Source organism: Triturus cristatus, chromosome 1_1 (assembly GCF_964204655.1).
Source record: "Triturus cristatus chromosome 1_1, aTriCri1.1, whole genome shotgun sequence".
NCBI classification, from domain to species: domain Eukaryota; kingdom Metazoa; phylum Chordata; class Amphibia; order Caudata; family Salamandridae; genus Triturus; species Triturus cristatus.
In genome coordinates this window covers 848,360,938-848,383,688 of record NC_140579.1, presented here as the reverse complement: position 1 = coordinate 848,383,688, position 22,751 = coordinate 848,360,938, and positions in this window count along the sequence as shown.

The following is a 22,751-nucleotide window of genomic DNA, read 5'->3' as shown; positions in this document are numbered from 1 at the left end:
GGCCTATGGAGTACAGGTAGCCTTACAATAGTGAAAAACGAAAATGGCTGTAATTCACTATTAGGACATGCCACACACATCAGGGTTTGTCCTACCTTATGCTTACAATGCACCCTGCCCTTGGGCCTACCATAGGGGTGACTGATATGAAGTTAAGGCAAGGTTTAGGGACTGGCAAGTGTGTGCACTTACCCAGTCAGCATGACAGTACCAGACTGCACGCAGGTTCTGCAATGGCAGACCTTAGATACATTTTACCAGGCCGCGTCTGTGGGTGGCACAACCAGTGCTGCAAGCCCACCAGCAGCATTTGTATTTACAAGCCCTGGCACTCCTGGTGCACTTTACTGGGGTCCGACAGTAAACCAAATAAGCCAATCATGGAATCCAACCAACATATACATTTTTAAATAGGGAGCACTTACACTGTGGCACTGGTTGGCAGTGGCACAGTGCTCTGAGCAGCTAACACCAGCAAAACACATGAGGCACACCGACAAAAAAGTGGAAGGGAGACTCACGCCAAGGTGCCAGGTCTAACACATATCAATTGTTTAGAGATGCTGGTAGTCTCTTATGCAATCAGAAGCCGCTAAAAAAACTAGGTGCACTGCTCCATTCTTGTCCGCATGGACAGCATTACTGCAGTTCACTACATCAATCACCTTTATGGTACCAGATGCAAACCCTTAGCAGAACTGGAGAAGAGCTTTTGGGAGTTTGGCCTTCTCCACAAAATATCTGTCCACAGCGTATATCTCCCAGGAGATCTCAATCCAGCAGCTGACTGGCATTCTCATTATCTTCGTGACTCCACGATTGGAGTCTTCACCCTTTGGTATTCAAGTCCCTGTTGCTCAAGGGGGACCCTTTCCAAATAGTTCGGTTCCTGTCCAGACTCAATTCTCATCTTCCCCAATTCTTCAGCTGGTGCCCATACCCTCTAGCGTTAGCTTCAGATGCCTTTTTACGAAACTGGTCCTCAGCAATCAATTACGCCTTCTCTCTTTTTCTTATGATCAACAGGGTTTTGGCCCAAGTCAGGCAACAACAAGCAACCCTAGTCATAATAGTTCCATTCTGGCAATCACAAGCATGGTTCACTCTTCTCCTCGAACTGGCAATTGATTTTCCGGTCCTTCTACCTTCCTTCCCCAATCTTCTGCTGGACCCGCAGGGACTTCCTCACAATCTAGTTGTAGACAACTCCCTCACTCTCTCTGCCTAAATATAAATGGCATTCCCAGTCAATCCCTTTCATTACGCCAGAAGCTACTGAGTTCATCAATAAATACTGGGCCTCGGCTACCATCAAGGCATACAAATCAGCCTGGTGTTCATGGTCAAGCTGATGTTTGGGGAAAATCCATGAATCCCTTTTATAAAACTTTCATTGTCAACTTCTTGGCAGCCAAAGCTAATGGAGGAAAACTTATCAAACTAAAAACATTAACAGGTCAGCCATTTCCAGTAACCATCTCTACATCAATGGAAAAGCTGTGGACGAACATCCATTTGTGTGCTGCCTTTCGAACGGAGTAAAATTTGTAATCCTTCTATTCCGAAATACAGTTAACTGTGGGATGTATGGGGGCGTGGCCAACTCCCGAACATGGCGGTCGCCTCTTAAGGGAGCTCCGGACCCGGGCAGTCAATATCCTGATAATTAGCCGTTTCCAGCTGTGATTGCCACCTACCGGGACTGGGCGCCGCAGTGTTAAAAGGGTGCCGACAATTGGAGCCATATCCGGGCTCCCGCGAGGCCCCTGCTGAGAAGCGGTGCGATCCCTTGTTGGAGGGCCTGTGGGATGACGGAAGGTCGAGGCGGGCTGGAGTGACGTTGTGGTGTGACCCGTCGGACTTTACGCGCGGCCTGCAGGTGCATGGAGGACCCGTGGTGTGGAGCCCTGGGCGGTGCTGAAGAGACCCGGTGGGGGTGTGTGGGAACGCCGGAGTGAAGCCTGAGACCCGACGCGGTCCAGGGGGTGAGCATCAGCGGGCTCGGGGCGTGCGGCCCGGGCCTCGACCACGCAAGTACCGGGGTTGCAGCGCGGCCTACATGAGCCTGCTCTACCCAGCGACGAAAGGCGGAGCCATCCCGCTGACGAAAAGAAGCGGACTGCGGGCGAGAGATGCAACTGGGGCTCTGCAGGGGAGAAGACACTGTGGTGGTGTGTGGGCAGACTTCGGATGCGGGAGAACAGCCTGGACTACACGAACGGGCCAACAACCGCCTGATAGTGTGTTGCTGAGACAGCACTGAGACCGGTGGAGGTGAGCAGGCCAGAGCAAGGAGGGTGGAAATAGCGCATGAGGTGCTGTGGAGCTAGTGGTGGCATGGCCAGCAGGGGATTGCCCTAGAGAGAGGACATAAGACGGGAAGCTTAGAGCGATTCCACCCCCTACCCCCCTGGGACGGCCTAGACCTGCACAGACGAACAGCAATGCGTGGCTGTAGAAGGGGTGAGCTGAACATAGCACTGCGCAACGGAGACAAGGCCAGAGACTCCCAGGCTGGGGACTGCAGGCGAGTTCTACCAGTTAACTTAGAGACGGACGCAGTACCGGCTGGGGCAACTGCACAGTGGAGGGCCTTGTAGAGACGTCTGGCAGTGCATGTGGCTTGCCCCACGGAGACAGTGTGTGCAGATCCACCGCTATAGCAAGGGACAAGGCTCCTGGCAACTCTGAGATGGGGCGAGTTAAAGGCAAGCAACAAGAAGACGATACTGGTATCGACCACGTCCCAGATACTGCAGCATCCATGGACGCCTCCCAACAGGCCAATTGTATACCACCCACTAATGCAGTGGAGACAACGGACAAGCTGGACTTAATCTTGCAGGAAGTGCGAGACTCAAGGAAAGCCATTGAAACTCAAATTGGCACCCTCACGACTGGTCTGTCGCTACTTCGGGCTGACCATGCCAAACTCACCGACAAGGTGAAGGACCACACAACAGAGCTGGATGTTCTATCCCCTCAGCAAACCCAAAACACCGCCCATATTAAACAACTACAGACCCAAGTTGCCACCCTGATGGAGCGAGTGGAGGATGCGGAAGGGAGAGCGAGGAGAAATAATATCCGCGTAATTGGTATGCCGGAGAGGAGTGAGGGGACCGACACTGCCCGATATATGGAGGGATGGGCTCAAAGAACACGTCATTTCGGAGGGTCTTTCAGATCAATACTGCATCGATCGGGCACACAGGATCCCTACGGGCCGTCCGAAGCCGGGGGGCCCCACCGCGACCACTCATAATTAAACTGCTCAATTACAGGGACCGGGACGTGCTGCTGCAGAAATCAAGAGAAGTGCCCCAAATTAGTTTTGAGAACACTAAGGTCTCGTTATATCCAGATTACACACTAATGGTGTAGAAGCAACGCTCCTCCTTCCTGTCTGTTAAAAGGAAACTAAGGGAATTGAATCTGCAATACGCCCTACTCTTCCCGACGCGGTTATGGATTATTCACGAACGGAAGACATATTTCTTCGAAAGTCCTGGCGACGTAGGGAATGGCTGGAGGTGGTGGAACCAGAAAGACAATTGAGGACTGCCTCTCAGACCTTGACTTCCACTGCACATGATGGTCGGCCGCCTGGACAGCGCAGCTCACGTCGACTGCACAAAAGGAATACGCAACTCCGCCTAACGACCCAACAGATGCAGAGCGGTAAGGAGACGGCGATCCTCGCAGTTTCTTCCTTCCAAACTATGGCGCAGATCGGCGATTTGACCACCTCCGAAGTGGACACTCAGAGATCGGACTCGGATGGGAGCGTAGCCTTGTTTCCCTCCGTGACCCCGCAGATGGCAGATGGACTGATTCCGTCGCGGGATGGACTGCATTGTGAACCCGGATCTGAACTGAACAGTAATGTACACGGTTGCTATATCCTTACTATTATGTTTGTCCTAACAGCTTTGAATTGCTTGGATATATGGCCCGGGGGCCGTTTGATTGCCATTGTAGCCCTGAATAGGCGTGTGCTCTGCATGGGTAGGCCTGGCCACGTACCCCAAACAGCAAAGGCTCTGTATAGATGCAATTTAGGTTTCTATGTTTTTTGTTTAGTTGGGTGGTCCGGTATAGTTCTACAACCGGACCAAGTATTGGGTATTATCGGGGAGGGGAATGGTCCTGAGTGGGTTCAGAAACGCCATAGGATACAAGCACAGCTATTGAGGCGCAAGGCGCAGATAGTGTACCTGCAGGAGTCCCATTTAGTTGAGCTGGAAGTTGGGAAACTTCGTAAAAAGTGGAGGGGGCAGGTTTTTTCTACCACATGCTTAGGGTTTGCGCGCGGCGCTACAATTTGGATCGGACATGGAGTGCCTTTTACGTTAATGGAGCAGAGAGTGGATCAGCAGGGGAGGTATATTTTGGTGCGGGGTACCCTAGATGGCCAACCAGTAGTCCTGGGTTCTATATACGCGCCGACCTCAGAGCATGAAAGGTTCCTGAGTACGCTGTCTGACGCCCTAGCGGGTTGGGAGAGTTACTCATGGATAATCGGTGGGGATTGTAATGCTGTGATGAATGTTGCACTTGATAGGTCGCATCCACCCCTCCATGGGACGGTGGTCTGTAAACAGGCGAGTGCTTTATGCGGATGGGCAGAGGGATGGGGGTTATGTGACGTGTGGCGAATGAGACATCCAACACACAGGGAGTACTCCTTCTATTCACCAGTGCACATGTTACACACGAGAATTGATAGGATGTACTGTTCAAATAGAATTGCGATGCAGGTGATGACTACTACATACTTGGCGAAATCCTTCTCTGATCACAACCCACTGAAAATAGTGATCGGGTGGGGCAGGGTACCCACCCCAGTGCCAACATGGCGGTTATGGCCCCAAATGCTAGAAGACTCAGTGTTCTGCACTACTATATCAGACACTATCCAGCATTACTTTACTCAAAACAGTAACACGGCGTCTACTAGATTGATCGAGTGGGACGCCTTTAAAACGGTGGTCCGTGGGAAGGCAATAGGGGCGACGGTAGGGGCACGACAAGAGGTTCATAAGTCCCTGATAGATGTGGAAGAGAGGCTCAACAAGCTGGAGCAGGAAGCCGTGCGGAATGCTGACAAGCGAGCTCCCTTACAGGAGGCTAGAATCAGACACGCCGAATTACTGGAATCTCTCCGTGTCATAGACCATCAAAGATACACGCAATTGAGCCACACAGGGGCAGACAAGGTGGGGACTCTGTTGGCGAAACTGCTACGGGACGACCCCCCTAACGTTGTTATTAATGAGGTCACTACCCTCGCAGGGGATGTGGTGTCTACCCAGGGAGATATTAATGAGGCTTTCAGGCAATACTATGCAATACTCTATAGTGAGCCTGCGGAAGAAGTGAGCACACACATAGATGACTTTTTATCCACAATATCATGCCCTCAGTTATCAGTAGACGCTCAGAAAGGGTTACTGGGCCCCATCACTAAGTCGGAAATTAGAGCCGCCATTAAGGGTCTCCCCCAAAATAAAACCCCTGGGATGCACGGTCTGCCAGCTGAATTTTATGCTACCTATGCGGATATCCTTGTGCCCCAGTTGGAAATTTGATATAAAGAAGCACTGGAGAGGGGCTCTCTGCCCCTCACCACGGGACAGGCGCTGGTAGTGTCACTCCCGAAACCAGGCAGGGACCCCACTGACATGGCCAGCTACCGTCCATTATCACTGTTAACAACGGAGTATAAAATACTAAAAGACTCCTGCCAACACTACATAAACTAATCCATATAGATCAGACGGGTGTCCTGCCTGCGCGTAGTACATCATTGAACACTAGGAAACTGCACCACCTACTCGCAGAGGCCCCGAACTGATATGACTATGCCGGTTCTATTTCACTAAACATGCGCCAAGCGTTCGACACCATTAAATGGGACTACATATTCAGGGCCCTAGAGAGATTTGGACTGCCGGAAGAGTATGTCAGGTGGATCCGCCTCCTTTATAGCGCTCCCACGGCTAGAGCGCGGACGGGAGGGCACATATCAGCAGAATATCAGATACACAGGGGAACAAGGCAGAGATACCCACTTTCGCCGCTTATTTTTATACTGGCACTTGAACCTTTAGCATTGAAGAGTAGGGTGGAGCTGGTTGGCATGGGGATTACGGTGGGAAACACCACGCACTTGCTGTCAGCATATGCTGATGATATTATCCCATACTTACGCGACCACCGCACCCCTATCGACACCATGGCCGTGATGTTTGAACGTTTCGAGCATATCAACCCAACGAAATTGACGGTATTCTTCTTTAAGGAACAGGCGCACTTCCTGGACTTTCAAATTGGCACACTACAGTTCAAGGTTGCACCGCACACGTTTAAGTATCTCGGCATCCACGTATATCGGACCCAGGCAGACATGCTAGAGGGCAACCTGAACAGAGCCCTGAGAGCCCTACGCTCTAGCATTACCTTTTGGACCACTCTGCCACTATCAGTAGCGGGTAGGGAAGCAATCGCAAAAATGGTGGTCCTCCCGCGGCTACTTTATTATTTTACAAACATACCACTTATGCTCCCGGGCACTACTTTTAAATTAATGAACACATTACTAGTTGAACTTATTTGGGGGACGGGCAAGCGACGGATTAGCCTAAAGAAGTTACATCGCAGCACATCTGGAGGGGGCCTGGGAGTGCCTGATCTCAGAGCGTATTTCTACGCCTGCCAACTGCAGTGGCTGTCCTTCTGGACAGTGGGGTGTAACCTGCAGGAGATAGGGATGACTGAACAGGACGTAGGACAAGGGGCTCTACACACCCTCTTACTGCCGCATAGCAAGATCCCGCGTGAACTCCCCCCTCTTTTGCGCATGGCGTTGAGGTGCTGGAGGGCAGCTCTGCAGTACACCAGAGCATCCCCTGCATATGCCGGGAATATACCTCTGCTTGGTATACCTTTACAGAGCGGACGCTTGACGACGCGTAGACTTGCACCTTGGTTGGACGTAGCGGTCACTACGGTGGCAGACCTCTTTGGAGATGGGGTGTTATTGGACCACGATAATTTTGTGCGAGAAACGGGAGCACCAGCCCATTTATATCTCTTACACGCAGCATTATTGCAATATGTTCAAGCACATTGGGCTCCACAAAGGCAAGAACCCTCCACAAATGATCTGGTAAGAACACTGTATTACATGTGAAGGGGCCGGCACCTCATTAAGTGGCTATATGTAGGGCTGCGTTCCCACACACAAGTAGACCTGCCGCCGCTGCGCAATGCCTGGGAAGGAGACATAGGTAGGGCCCTTGAGGATAAGGAATGGGAGAGAGTAGTGGAACACCCTAAAAAGTTATCACGGAACGTGCGGTTCAAGTATATCCAAACTATGATCTTACACAGGGCGTATCTTACACCACACAAACTAGACAAGATGTACCCAACCACGCGACACCACTGCTCCAGATGCAGACTAGAAGGAGCTGACCTAGTGCACACGATATGGTCATGTCAACGGATTGGAGGGTATTGGGATTCGGTCAGACGTCATACGGCAGAGATCACACATAGGGAGATACCTGCTACAGTCGAGGGCTGTCTCCTGGGATTAAGAAAAGGAACATCCAAATATAAAGTGCAATGTAGGTTTGTAAATTTGGCACTCCTGTTGGCAGTACGGATGATCACCATGCGGTGGAAATCAAAAACGCCGCCCACTACGTATGCATGGCACAGTGAATTGGTACGCTGGGGAGGGGCAGGGAGTACTGCGTTGAGGCGGGAGGAGGCGAGAGGGCTACGAAAGACCCCGATTGCGTTGGAATGGGATGTCATGCTGGAAGCGTGTAGGTCCTTGGATATAGCATTTGTTAATACCATTAATAACACGGAAGGAAGCGGCTGAAACTGGGATTTGGACCGACACGACCCAGGACGTAAGCTGTATGCATCGTGTATGATGTAGGATGAAATTATGTAAGTGTCACAGACCAACATTGGAGGTTTTGTATGTACTCAGGACTAGTGGGTGGGGGGAGGGAAAAGTACAGTTGTGGGTTTGTACATCATTTGTTTAGATAAGACGGCGTTATAACCAATTACAGGAGGGCAGAACAGACACGGAAAGTTATCATGATGCCACTTCATGGTCGATTTGAGCTGTCAACAGTCACGTTGTAATGGAATCGCAATATGTATAACATTGAGGAAAATCAAGTATGTCCTTGTAGAACAGTGGGCAGGAACTGTTACAGCCTGTTGTATGTAATAATACAAGATGTCTGTTGGGATTCTCATGCAATACTGCGCTAATGTATGGTACATGTAAACTTTAAAAATCAATAAAATTATGATTTAAAAAAAAACAAAACTGTGGGATGTAAATGTTGTTTTGAAATTGTTTATTTCCCGGCCAGATAATAATGTTCTTTCTCTAAAAATGTTATTGGCAAAACTTACAATGTTATTGTGTTTAATATCAATAAAGTGGCTGTCCAATGTTAAAGCATTGGATGATTCAGCTTGCCAATTTACTCCCACTAACGTTCTTTTTTCCATAGGTAAGCACACAAAATTAAACCTAACTACTGTGTTCTATCCTTACCTTCTTTATCAAACAAAACTTTGTGTTTTGAAAGTCTTAAGGTTTATAAACATAACACAATGCTACTCAGAATGACCACTCATTTCTTTCAGAAAACCTCACAAACCCGTTTCCTCTCTTTTTTAAAGCAAAATTTTTGTACAGAGTTTTAAATAGAGCTAACTTGACCCGAATTGTGTATCAGAGCGCTTAATATAGCACCAGTTGCATTACATGAGGACACATTCATTTTTGTTAGGCACGGGGAGATTAAGTGATTTGCCCAGAATCACAGGATGTTCAGCGTCATTGCTGAGACTCGAACCCAGTTCCCTAGATTCGAGGTCAACCGCCCTAGCCTTTAGGTCAACTCCTCTCACCTGCCCTTGCACATGGAGGTAAGTGGGGTAAGTGGGTGGTGTTTTTGGCAGAGATGGATACCTCTATATTTGGTGCTCACTCTTCCAGGGGAGCTATGGCTTCTAAAGCTTTCTGGGCAGGTTCCCGTCTAGAGAACATTCTGGGATCAGCTGATTGCTCTAATGATAATTGTAGGAGAGTAGGGTCTGCAATCCTATGATCACCCAGATTTTTTGCTTTTTGCTTCATTGGTTTACGACTTTCCCTGGCTGTGGGCCTGCCAATCAGACCCACAGCCTAGCTGTTCTCTCTCGAAATTAACACACATGTACATTAGGTGCATCCACTAATTGGAACTGGGCCGCCTTATCAGTCCCTGTATCAGCATACCACAGGTATCCAGGGCATCGGTGTACCCAGGGCCTACCAGGGGCTGCAGCATGTATTATGCCACCCCTGGATGGCCGCCCAAATCTGACACAACTGGCTGCACGACAGCTGGGGCAAGGTGGTGTAATCACCCGTTGCTGTAGGTGTAGTATTCCTATACCTAACCCTAAAATGGACACATGGATTCCTATCAGTCACTCCTATGGCAGGCCTTATCAATCCTGAAGGCAGAGTGCGGGGAATCATGTGGGATGGTGCTCTGGCGCGAGCTGAGCCCGTCGACGGCTTGTGGAACCAAGTCCTAATAGCCGTTCCATGGTGACGCGTGCCAACTACCTTAAAATGCATTATAATCCTCGCGGTTACTTGCTAACTCTGGCATCGCATCACCCACACATGTCGAGTAAGGTGTCATACGAATTGGAATACGAACCCCTCGCCAATTCTGGCGACGGGGTTAGCATTCCCCCCTTTTAGAGGGGCACGACATGGAAGTAACCTTGAACCCCGGTTAAAGTTGACTCAAGCCTCAGCATCACAAAATGGATGCTGACACCAGACACAAGTCTGACCTCCTGCTGCTGGGAGACCTTCCAGCGAGGGGAGCTTGGACAAAGGGTTTCCTGTCGAGGGCGGTGTTAGCACCATCCCAGACAGGGTTTGTGTATCCCAGGTGGGCAGGGCTGAAAGGAAGGTGATTGCAAGTGGCACCCCGGTGCTCACTGTGCATAGCCCGGCTCAAACCAGTTTCGGGGGCAACCCTGCCCCTGAGCTGGGGCGAAGCCGGACAAAGGATAGGGGTGTAACCACCCCCCTCCTGGCCCCACCCATAGGTAGGACCTAGTCACGGGCCAGCCCCTTTTCCTAGAATAAAGGTAGGAGCGAGTCCCCTTCCCAAATTGGATAATTCTGAATCTTGAACTACTTTCCACGAAAGGAACTCTTGACTATTTCTGAAGACTCTCCCTTGTGGCTAAGGAGTAGCCACCCTGCACCAGCAGGCACCACCTAAGCGCTTGCGGTTTGCTGTACGTCTCTCCCACGGATCAAGACTGCCCAGCTCGACGAGACCCGGGTTCCCTGCCATCTCTGACCTCTACCTACATCGTCAGCCCAGCTGAGATTCGTAGGTGTGACGAGACCTGCGGGACCGGCCATCTTCAGAACCTGCACGACGCTTATCTAGCACGCCCACCGAGGGACCCTCGAGTGAGTGCACCTAGGGTTTGAGAAGCCCTAACCCTGAGCGGCTCCAGCACCGAAGTCTGCCTCCCCAGCATCCACGAGATCTGCGTGGGGGCCCTTCTGCTCCTTGCTGCTCACCGCGTTGTCTGACCACTCGCCGACCGGCTTGTGGCCCTCTTCACGACGCACCACGACAGTCTTTCATCACTGGTCTGGTTGCTCCAGACTGGCTCTTGCTCCCCTTCAACAGAGGAGTACCTCGGACCCTCCTGGTCCACTCCAGACGCCATCTTGACTCCACCGCGTGGGTTTGCCACTGCCAAGACCTGCTGCCCCACTCCTGGGCCCAGCATCATCGACAGCAGACACCTTCGTGGGACAGCTCGCCCTCCATCCTGGTTGCCGCCGCGCCTCCTGGTCCGAGGAACAGCCGAGTCCGACGTCATCCACTCACCTGGTCGAGGTGACTTCATCCGGTACCTTCCTGGTACCCACACGATCGCTGGCTAGCGGTTGAGAACTGAGTCCCCTCTGCTTTCAGGTTTCCTTCATCACCGATCCAGGCTTGGATCTCGCTGAACATCGACACTGGTCGCCTGCCAGCAACTTCTTCTTTCAGGCTCCTGAGACTACAACGAGGACTCCCGACATCTTGCTGAACCCCACGCAGCCGCAGCCTCTGGGCTAGGTAACTCGAGCATCTCGGTGCTCCATCGTAGGTTCACTCTACAAGTGTCCAGTTCCTTTTTCGTTTAGTCCCACTGATCGGATTCCTCCGGAATCAGTAACTTTAAACTTTCTAACCTCTCCCATTCCACTTGCAGTGTAAATGGTTTCGTGCCCTTCGGGCATTTGTGTAAATTGTGCAACCAGAAGTATTTTCCTAAGAGTTTTGTATTGTGCTTAGCTCCCTGACTCATAAAGAGCCAGGGTAGTCTTGTTATAAATAAATATCCTTTATTTTCATAACAACTTGTGTGGTGTCCTTTCACTTGGCGTTCAAGGGGTATATGTGATGGTAAACAGCTGGCTTAACACGCCCTCTAGAGTTTAGCCTGAAGACTGCTCTTGTCCACGCTACTAGGATAGCTGGTCTATAAGGTTGACTTACAACCAATCATCAATAAGGGTCGTTTGGAATGATACACAGTGATCACTAGAATAGTGAGCACTACATATCAGGCCAACTTCTCACATTGGTGAGCAGCGGTTGGGATTTGAGCTTGCTGTTGTTTTACCACACACGTATCCTAAGAACATCAAGTTGAAAGATCACATAAGTACCCAGGTACATATAACTTAACTTAGAATACTCTGAGTTCTACTGAACCAGCTGTTGTAGTGTAACAGGGCTTAGCACACCCTGACTACAACTCTTAGCAAGGGATCAGTAGGTAAACACATAGTGTAGGTAGGTGCATCACTTACACCTCACTAGAAAGCATGTCGGTCCACGGAGAGTCTGCAGAGACTCCCTTAGTGGTCATTGACCCTCCACAGGTCATGTCACGATATGCAGCTCTTAGCTTCACGGAGATGAGACAGCTGTGTGCCTCCAGGAAGCTAAACCAGGGTTCTAACCCTACCATCACATTTCTGATAGGTCTCTTAGAGACTTACGATGCTTACGGGCCCACGCTCAAGCAGGCGTAACCTTGGGAACGGACAAGCTAGGTCTCTCTCGAGAGGCTCTAACAGATCTGTTCGAACACATGTTTCTCAGGCATCTTCTCAGAGAGGAATGACGTCCCCTCAGAGAAGGGAGCACGAAGCGAAGATGAGGGAAGTCAATCTGAGGATCGAGCGGGAAGAACTTGCCCTCGCCAAAGAAAGACTTGCCTTGGCCCGAGAGCAGAAATTGAGTGGGTTAGATCCCACTGGTGGCAGCATTCTCATTAGAGAGAAGGACAGGGGTATAGATACTAGACACCTGAGTAAAATAGTGCCCCCCTTTAAACAAGGGGACGACATCCACAAGTGGATAACTGCTTTGGAGAGGGCTTGCACTGTCCAGTGCGTCCCCCCAAGTCAGTGGGCAGCTATACTGTGGCTCTCCTTTGAAGGTAAAGGACGAGACAAGCTCCTCACTACGAGAGCTGAGGATGCTAACAACTACCAAGTCCTGAAGAATACACTGATTGATGGGTTCGGCTTAACCACCGAGCAGTACCGGGTGCTGTTCAGGGACACCCAGAAAATTCAGTCTCAGGATTGGACTGACTTTGTCGATTGTGCCACTAAGGCTTTAGAAGGTTGGTTGCTGGGTAGCAAGGTTACTGATTACACAGGATTGTACAATCTTATCATGAGAGAACAGATTTTAAACAACTGTCAGAACCAATTGTTGCATCAGCACCTTGTCGACTCGGAGCTGACCTCTCCCCAAGAATTGGGAAAGAAGGCAGACAGATGGGTCAGAACAAGGGTCAAGCAGAACCAGACTCAGAACCAGGGTGGTCAGAAGAAAGCAGACCAAAAGGGTAGTAACAAGAACGAACAAAATGACCAGAAGTCTTCGACAGGCCCCCAACAAACCAAAGAGGGTGGGGGTCAGGCTTCACAGCAGAAAAAGAAGACTCCAGAAGGCCAGTCAAAAAGGTGGTGCCAATACTGTAAAAGTAAGACTCACTGGTTTAGTGAGTGCACCAAGAAAGGAGGGCAAACTCCTGCCACTGCAGCCCCTAAGGCACCTGCACCCCCTAGTACAGTCAGCAGTGGTAGTGCGCCTCCCAAGGCATTAGTTGGGTTAACCTTGGGAACTGAGGGGAGTGACGACTTAGTTGGCACGCTCACTCAGGCCGTCCTTGTCTGTACAGGGGATATGGATATGTCCCCTGATGCCAGTCCCAATACTTTGGGCAAATACAGGCAGACGCCTTTGATCAATGGAAAAGTGGCTCAGGCCTACAGGGACACTTGTGCCAGTGTCACCATGGTGACGCCTAACTTTGTGGACCCTGGACAGATCATGCTAGGTACCGATTACCTAGTGACCAATGCCAGCAATGTCACTACCAATCACAGTATGGCAGTTGTTGATTTCTCCTGGGGAGGGGTAAGTGGCCCGAAGAAAGTTGTGGTTAGTTCAGACCTCCCCGTAGAATGTCTGTTGGGCAATGATTTGGAAACATCACAATGGTCAGAAGTGGAGCAGAGGACTCACATGGAAATGTTAGGCTTGCCAGCACATGTCCTTGCTGTGACCAGGTCACAGGCCAAAAGATGCCCCACTGAACAGGTGCTGGATCCTGGAAGAACAGACCAGACACCATCCAAGAAAAGGAGCAGTAAGGGTAAGGCCTCGCCTTTCCCCTTGCCCCAGGTCGTGGATCAAGTCTCTGAGGAGGCTGACCTTAAAGAACTAAGGGAAACTGAGCCAAAAGAGCTTGAACCTGGTCAGGTTGAGTTTCTGGGCTCAGGGGGACCCTCTAGGGAAGACCTGGGAAAGGCACAGTTAGACTGCCCCTCACTTGAACCCCTCAGACAGCAGGCTGCTGCTGAGGCTGCAGGGAACGCCACAGGTACCCACAAAGTGTACTGGGACGATAGACTCCTGTACTCCGAGGCAAGAGACCCCAAGCCTGGCGCGACCAGGAGGCTGGTCGTCCCCTTGTCTCTGAGAGGTTTCCTTCTTACCTTGGCCCACGAGATTCCCCTTGCAGGTCACTTAGGCCAGAATAAGACTTGGGACAGAATTGTTCCACACTTTCACTGGCCCCACATGTCCGAAGATACGAAGGAGTTTTGTCGCTCCTGTGTCACTTGCCAAGCCAGTGGTAAGTCAGGTGGCACGACAAAGGCCCCCCTCATACCACTGCCGGTGGTGGGGGTACCCTTTGAACGGGTGGGGATCGACATTGTCGGACCAATGGAACCCCAGACAGCATCAGGGCACAAGTTTATACTGGTGGTGGTGGACCACGCCACCAGGTATCCTGAAGCTATTCCCCTTAGGACCACTACAGCACCTGTTGTGGCACGAGCCCTAGTTGGAGTGTTCTCCAGAGTGGGCTTCCCTAAGGAGGTTGTCTCTGACAGAGGTGCAAACTTCATGTCGGGATATCTGACTGCTATGTGGAAGGAGTGTGGTGTCAACTACAAATTCACCACACCCTATCACCCACAATGCAATGGGCTTGTTGAGAGATTCAACAGGACCCTAAAAGGGATGATTCATGGACTACCTGAAAAGCTTCGGCGGAGATGGGATGTCCTGATACCCTGCCTCTTGTTCGCCTACAGAGAGGTCCCGCAGAAGGGGGTTGGCTACAGCCCTTTTGAACTTCTGTTCGGACATCCTGTAAGGGGACCCCTTTGTTTGGTAAAGGAAGGATGGGAGAGACCTCTCAAAAAGCCGGCATCAAACATTGTGGACTATGTGCTCGGTCTCCGCTCGCGGATGGCTGAGTACATGGAAAAGGCATCTAAAAACCTTGAGGCGAGCCAAGAATTATAAAAAGCTTGGCACGACCAAAAGGCTGTCCTGACTATGTTTTTATCACAAAGAGCAACCACTGTTGAATAGGCAAAATACCATATTCAGAGTAGTGTTAGAATGTTGTTCAATTATCTACTTTACAGGTGGAATATCAAAGATATTGAAGTAAAAGCCTCACTCACATAATAGTGACATGCTTCATCATAGGCAGTTACTCCACACCCAGAGAAGATGGTACTCTCTGGGCGGACTCAACCAAAGATATACTGGGAGTTCTTATATAAATGAACCACTGGTTAAGCAGGGAACCAGATCAAATTAAAAATACCTATGAGTGTACCCTGTTTTGAATCCTTTATTCCTGGGCACTCATGATATCAATAAAAACTTATCGGGGTTCTTTTGAACTCAATTCGTTCAATTGTACCCTCAACCATGTGCCAACATGTTTCGGCCCGTCTTGTAGCCCTATCGGGTCTGGGGGCCTTCGTCAGGGCAATATCTTTCTGTTCCTTATACTATAAGGTCCCTGCGATTTAGCCGTACATGTGATTACATGCAACCTATTAGTGCGTGAGGCCTAATGCACTCACCTGTCCGTATGTACCATCCGACTTCAGTAGAATTTTTCTACTGCCCTATGCCTATTGGCATCATGCGGATCTCGTGTGTTCAGGTGCAGTCCTGTAGTCAAACATTCATCAAGGACATTGCACCGCCGTTGCACCTAGTCAACCACACCGTCCGCCGTCAAAGACAAATGGTCTGGGCCCCACACAATCATTGAGCAAAAGGGAGAGGTCACCTACTTGGTAGACCTGGGAACTCCCCGGAGCCCCCACCGGGTGCTCCATGTAAACAGGCTCAAGGCATATGTCGACAGGGAGGGCATGGGCTTGCTCATGGCCACAGATGAGGGACAGGAGGAGGAGAGTGACCCTCTCCCGGACCTGCTCTCTCAGAACCCTGACGATGGGTCAGTAGATGGTGTTGTCTTTTGTGGCAGCCTCTCTGGACATCAACAACAGGATTGTAAACAGGTTCTTCAATCCTTTCGACATATGTTCTCTCTGACACCCAGTCAGACCAATTGGTGCACCGATGAGGTCGACACTGGGGACAGTCTGCCCGTAAAGAGTAAAATCTATCGACAGCCTGATCATGTCAGAGACTGCATCAAGACAGAGGTGCAGAAAATGTTGGAGCTGGGAGTCATTGAGCCCTCGGACAGCCCCTGGGCTAGTCCAGTAGTTCTCGTGCCAAAACCTCACACCCAGGGCGGTAAGAAAGAGATGAGGTTTTGCGTGGACTACAGAGGCCTCAATGCAGTCACTAAGACTGACGCCCACCCGATACCAAGAGCAGATGAACTTATAGACCGGTTGGCTTCGGCCAACTACTTAAGTACATTTGACCTGACAGCTGGGTATTGGCAAATCAGGTTAGCTGAGGAGGCCAAGCCCAAAACAGCATTTTCTACCCCGGGTGGGCATTATCAGTTCGTGGTAATGCCCTTTGGTTTGAAAAATGCACCTGCCACCTTCCAAAGGCTGGTGAATCGAGTTCTCACTGGGTTGGACGACTTCTGTGCGGCGTATCTGGACGATATCGCTGTCTTTAGCTCCACCTGGGAGGATCACCTGGTCCACCTGAGGAAAGTGTTAGAGGCCCTGTAAAAGGCAGGCCTCACTATCAAGGCCACTAAGTGCCAGATAGGGCAGACACAGGTTGTATACCTGGGCCACCTTGTAGGTGGAGGCCAGGTTCAGCCATTGGAGAGCAAAATACAGGCCATCCAGGACTGGGCTCCTCCAACCACCCAGACTCAGGTTCGAGCTTTCTTGGGCCTGACTGGTTATTACCGGAAATTTGTCAGAAATTATGGATCCATTGTGACCCCGCTAAACGATCTGACAAGTAAAAAGATGCCAAAAAAAGTTCAGTGGACAGCAAGCTGTCAAAAGGCATTTGATGACCTAAAGCAGGCCATGTGCACAGCGCCTATCCTAAAGAGTCCAGACTACTCCAAAACATTAATTGTCCAAACAGACGCTTCGGAGTTGGGTGTGGGAGCTGTTCTATCTCAGCTGAATTTTGATGGTCATGACCAGCCCATGGCTTTTATTAGCAGGAGGCTGACTCCCAGAGAGAAGAATTGGTCAGCTATTGAGAGGGAGGCCTTTGCTGTGGTTTGGGCCCTGAAGAAGTTGAGGCCATACTTGTTTGGCACTCACTTCAAGATTCAGACCGACCATAAGCCCCTCTTGTGGCTAAATCAAATGAAGGGTGAAAACCCCAAACTACTTAGGTGGTCCATTTCCCTACAGGGGATGGACTTCACAGTGGAGCATAGACCTGGCACTGATCATGGCAATGCAGATGGGCTCTCCAGGTATTTCCACTTAGAGCAAGAAGACTCACCTGGTCAAGGTTAGCTTATTGTCCCAAAGTTTTGGGAGGGGTCATGTAGGAGAGTAGGGTCTGCAATCCTATGATCACCCAGATTTTTTGCTTTTTGCTTCATTGGTTTACGACTTTCCCTGGCTGTGGGCCTGCCAATCAGACCCACAGCCTAGCTGTTCTCTCTCGAAATTAACACACATGTACATTAGGTGCATCCACTAATTGGAACTGGGCCGCCTTATCAGTCCCTGTATCAGCATACCACAGGTATCCAGGGCATCGGTGTACCCAGGGCCTACCAGGGGCTGCAGCATGTATTATGCCACCCCTGGATGGCCGCCCAAATCTGACACAACTGGCTGCACGACAGCTGGGGCAAGGTGGTGTAATCACCCGTTGCTGTAGGTGTAGTATTCCTATACCTAACCCTAAAATGGACACATGGATTCCTATCAGTCACTCCTATGGCAGGCCTTATCAATCCTGAAGGCAGAGTGCGGGGAATCATGTGGGATGGTGCTCTGGCACGAGCTGAGCCCGTCGACGGCTTGCGGAACCAAGTCCTAATAGCGGTTCCATGGTGACGCGTGCCAACTACCTTAAAATGCATTATAATCCTCGCGGTTACTTGCTAACTCTGGCATCGCATCACCCACACATGTCGAGTAAGGTGTCATACGAATTGGAATACGAACCCCTCGCCAATTCTGGCGACGGGGTTAGCATTCCCCCCTTTTAGAGGGGCACGACATGGAAGTAACCTTGAACCCCGGTTAAAGTTGACTCAAGCCTCAGCATCACAAAATGGATGCTGCCACCAGACACAAGTCTGACCTCCTGCTGCTGGGAGACCTTCCAGCGAGGGGAGCTTGGACAAAGGGTTTCCTGTCGAGGGCGGTGTTAGCACCATCCCAGACAGGGTTTGTGTATCCCAGGTGGGCAGGGCTGAAAGGAAGGTGATTGCAAGTGGCACCCCGGTGCTCACTATGCATAGCCCGGCTCAAACCAGTTTCGGGGGCAACCCTGCCCCTGAGCTGGGGCGAAGCCGGACAAAGGATTGGGGTGTAACCACCCCCCTCCTGGCCCCACCCATAGGTAGGACCTAGTCACGGGCCAGCCCCTTTTCCTAGAATAAAGGTAGGAGCGAGTCCCCTTCCCAAATTGGATAATTCTGAATCTTGAACTACTTTCCACGAAAGGAACTCTTGACTATTTCTGAAGACTCTCCCATTGTGGCTAAGGAGTAGCCACCCTGCACCAGCAGGCACCACCTAAGCGCTTGCGGTTTGCTGTACGTCTCTCCCACGGATCAAGACTGCCCAGCTCGACGAGACCCGGGTTCCCTGCCATCTCTGACCTCTACCTACATCGTCAGCCCAGCTGAGATTCGTAGGTGTGACGAGACCTGCGGGACCGGCCATTTTCAGAACCTGCACGGCGCTTATCTAGCACGCCCACCGAGGGACCCTCGAGTGAGTGCACCTAGGGTTTGAGAAGCCCTAACCCTGAGCGGCTCCAGCACCGAAGTCTGCCTCCCCAGCATCCACGAGATCTGCGTGGGGGCCCTTCTGCTCCTTGCTGCTCACCGCGTTGTCTGACCACTCGCCGACCGGCTTGTGGCCCTCTTCACGACGCACCACGACAGTCTTTCATCACTGGTCTGGTTGCTCCAGACTGGCTCTTGCTCCCCTTCAACAGGGGAGTACCTCGGACCCTCCTGGTCCACTCCAGACGCCATCTTGACTCCACCGCGTGGGTTTGCCACTGCCAAGACCTGCTGCCCCCACTCTCCCCTCCCCGGCCCTGCGTCACTGCCCGGCAGCACTCCCTCCAGGAGCTGCTACTGTGTATCGCCGCCTCCTCAATCTTCAGATGCAGATCGTCCTAGTATTTCCTTCTCCTTCAAGTTTCCAGCTCTCCACTTTGGATCCAGCTTTGGATCCAGCTTCACATACTTTTAGCTTTACTTTAGTTGTTTCCACTGTACTTGCTATTTTTCCTTTATTTAAGAATTATGCTTCACTTCGTGCTTCAGAAAAGATGTTTGTCCGCAGTCAAGATAGCTATTATAAGTTATGCTGTCACCTTATTGGTTGTTATGGGTACTACGTTTTGTTTACCATTGGCTAGTTGTCTCAAAGCCTCATGGGATTTGTAGTTTCAATATTTCCCTTGACAGCTGCTACTGAAAATAGATGCAAGATTAGAGAAGTATAATACTCCCATCTGTGTCTCATCAGTCATTCTGTGGTGCAGGCCTGAGATAATGTGGTCTGATAGGGACATTTCTGCTCATAGTCTGGGAATGCCCTCACATAAAGGCTTTTGGAAGGGGCTATTGAGGTGCCTACAGAAATGCTTAGGTAAATATCTGACCCCCATCAGCAAAGTTAGCACTGTTTGGGATATGGAATGATGAAGCACCACCAACAGAAAATACTGTGCAACTTGGGGTAGAGTGTGGTGAAGAGGAAAAATAACCTGCAAGAGTGAAATAAAAAGGCAAGGAGAGTATAGCTGTAGAAGAAAGAGGCACGAGGTGGAATCAAGACTACACAGCCTTGGCAATCTCATCATTTCAGCGCTGGCAGGGGCGTCTGAGAAAAACGTTGGGCATCAGCACTTATTACTTTACAAATTAAGCACGGAGTCCATACATGTTTCTTTGTTGAATCGAGGACTTTCAAGGTTGTCTGGCTAAAAAGCTGATCATGTTTTAGCATATCAGATATTAGCGCTTTGTCTCAGAATATCTTTCCTCCTCCTGTGCTCCACCTTTGTGGGTGCCTTGCCCTTGATGGACATTTCTCACAGGTCTGTCCTCCCTGATTCACTATTAAAGCAGAGCCTTCTTTCGACGTGCCAGTGACCTCACCTTCCAGATGTCATAAGTAGCTGCTAATGTAATGTTCACAACTGGCGAATTTTACAAATTATTATTTGCGATTCTATGTTAGTCGAATGGTAACAAATCTTTATTTCAAACCTCTAAGGCCTAGTTATAAGTGGGTTGGTTATTTCCGACCCTTGTGTGAACCCCTGTTTACGCACAGATGGAAATTAGGAATTTTATTTTATTGAACTCATCCAATAATAATCGGATGCATTAAATAACTCAAACTTCCTTAATTTTCGGCAGGTCAAACCTACCGAAATTTAACAAGGGAAATTGTACGGTATTTAACATACCATGCGGCTTTTGGTGCGTTAAACATCAAAATCCTCATGTTTTTCCCCACAAACTCGAATTCGGTGTTACTTATCACAAGCGATAAATAACATACACTGTGGTACCGTTATGTATCATGTGAGATAAATAACACCTAAACTCGAAATTAGACCCTAAATGTACTTATTTGCAATTTGCGATTCAGTTACACTCACAAATTACGAAACGCAGTACTGAATGTTGGTACATCTGGCCCCAAGTAACTGCACTACTCTGGGCAGAGAGGCTAATACTGCTCTGTTTTTTGCCGTTTTGCTGATCGTGTAGTTGGGAGTAGAGCAAACTGGCTATTACAGGTCAGTATTACGCAAACTTTTCTATGCCAGGGCAAAATGTATAAAGCGTACTGTGAAACAATTATGTATAAAACATTTTAAACACATTTTAGTCGCAAAACATTCCAAAACTATAATACTATTTTATCAAAATATGTTTAATTTACAGCTATTACAAAAGAGAACCGGTTTTGGACTTTTTAACTGCATTCACAATAAAACGCAGGGTAAACTTGTTTTATCTCAAATTTAGCTTAATCGTTAACATTTCAAAAGTTGAAAATAGTATTTGCTCTATTCAGCGAATAGTGAGCTAATTCAGTTTACTTCATTTTTACACTGGAGCAAAATTCTTTATGTAATATGGAATGCAGCAACCTCCTGTAAACATTATGTCCTTTTGAATAGACAACAAAGACGAGGCATGAGATTAATTTTGAAATAGGGAGAAAATGAAAAATTTATGTAATCTGGCCCTTAAACGTTCATGAAATGAAATTGAAATTAAATTAAATTAAATATTTATAAAGCGCGCGGATACTCACAAGGAGGGTCCCGGCGCTGATCTTGAGACAGAAACCTCATGTAGAATCACCCCACCAGTAGTTATTGTTGGAACAGCCACGTTTTAAGTTGTTTCCTGAAAGACAGCAGGTCCTGAGCTTGCCTCAGATATAGAGGTAATTTATTCCACAAACGCGCTGCTTGAACCTGGAATGAACTTCCTCCAATCCGAGATTTTGTGATCTTAGGAATCACCATGAGTGATTGCTTAGAGGATCTAAGGACCCATTGAGGCTGGTAACATTGGATTCTGTTCCTCAGGTATATTGCACCCGTATCATGGAAGGCCCGATAAGCAAGTACTAAGGCCTTAAACTGAACCCTCTTTCTCACCAGGAGCCAATGTAGAGCCTTCAGGTGAGGTGACATACGTGTTCTGGTGTTTACCATAAGAATAGCTCTGGCCGCAGCGTTCTGCACAACCTGCAGCCGATTGAGCACATACTCAGGCAGCCCCAGATACAAGATGTTCACGTAGTCCAGCCTGGATGTGATCAAGGCTTGCACAACGATTTTACGGGATTCCATCGGGAGGAGAGGAAGAAAATTCTTTACCATTCTTATCAAGCCAAAGCAGGTGCCGGTGACCGCTTGAATTTGGGCCTTCATCGCAAGACTCGAGTTCAGCTTGACTCCTAGATTTGTAACCATACTGACTGGGGCCGAAGGAGGGGACATATCGCTGGGCCACCATATATTCCTGTCCATATTAGGAGAGCAGCCGAAAAAAATGATTTTGGATTTTTCTGAATTACATTTGAGCTGGTTCCGTCGCAGCCAAGCGAAGACCTCAGTTAGACATTCCTTTATCTCCCACCCGCGAAAGCTCGCTCCTTTATCGCAAGTGAACAGGAGTTGCGTATCGTCGGCATAGGAAATAATCTTTGCTCCATGCCGCTCTGCCAAATGAGCAAGAGGGGCCATATATATATTAAAGAGGCTGGGGCTCAAGACGGAGCCCTGCGGGACCCCTACTTGCATTGAGGTAATAGTAGCTGAAAATGGCGGAGACCAGATTTCCTGTTGCCGCTCCGAAAGGAAGGAAGCAAACCAATTGTACACCGTGCCCCCAACACCACACTCTGCCAACCTATACAGAAGCCGGTCATGGGGCACGGTGTCAAAGGCCGCGGAAAAATCCAGCAATATTAAGACAGCGCTACCCCCTTTGTCCATTTGAGCTTTAATAGTTTCAGAGACCTCCAATAGGGCTGTTTCTGTACTAAGAGTGGCTCTGAAGCCCGACTTGCTGTCATGAAGCACATGGTTACCTTCTATAAAGTCTGTTAGCACAGAGTTGACGTACTTCTCCAAGACCTTTGAATAGAAAGG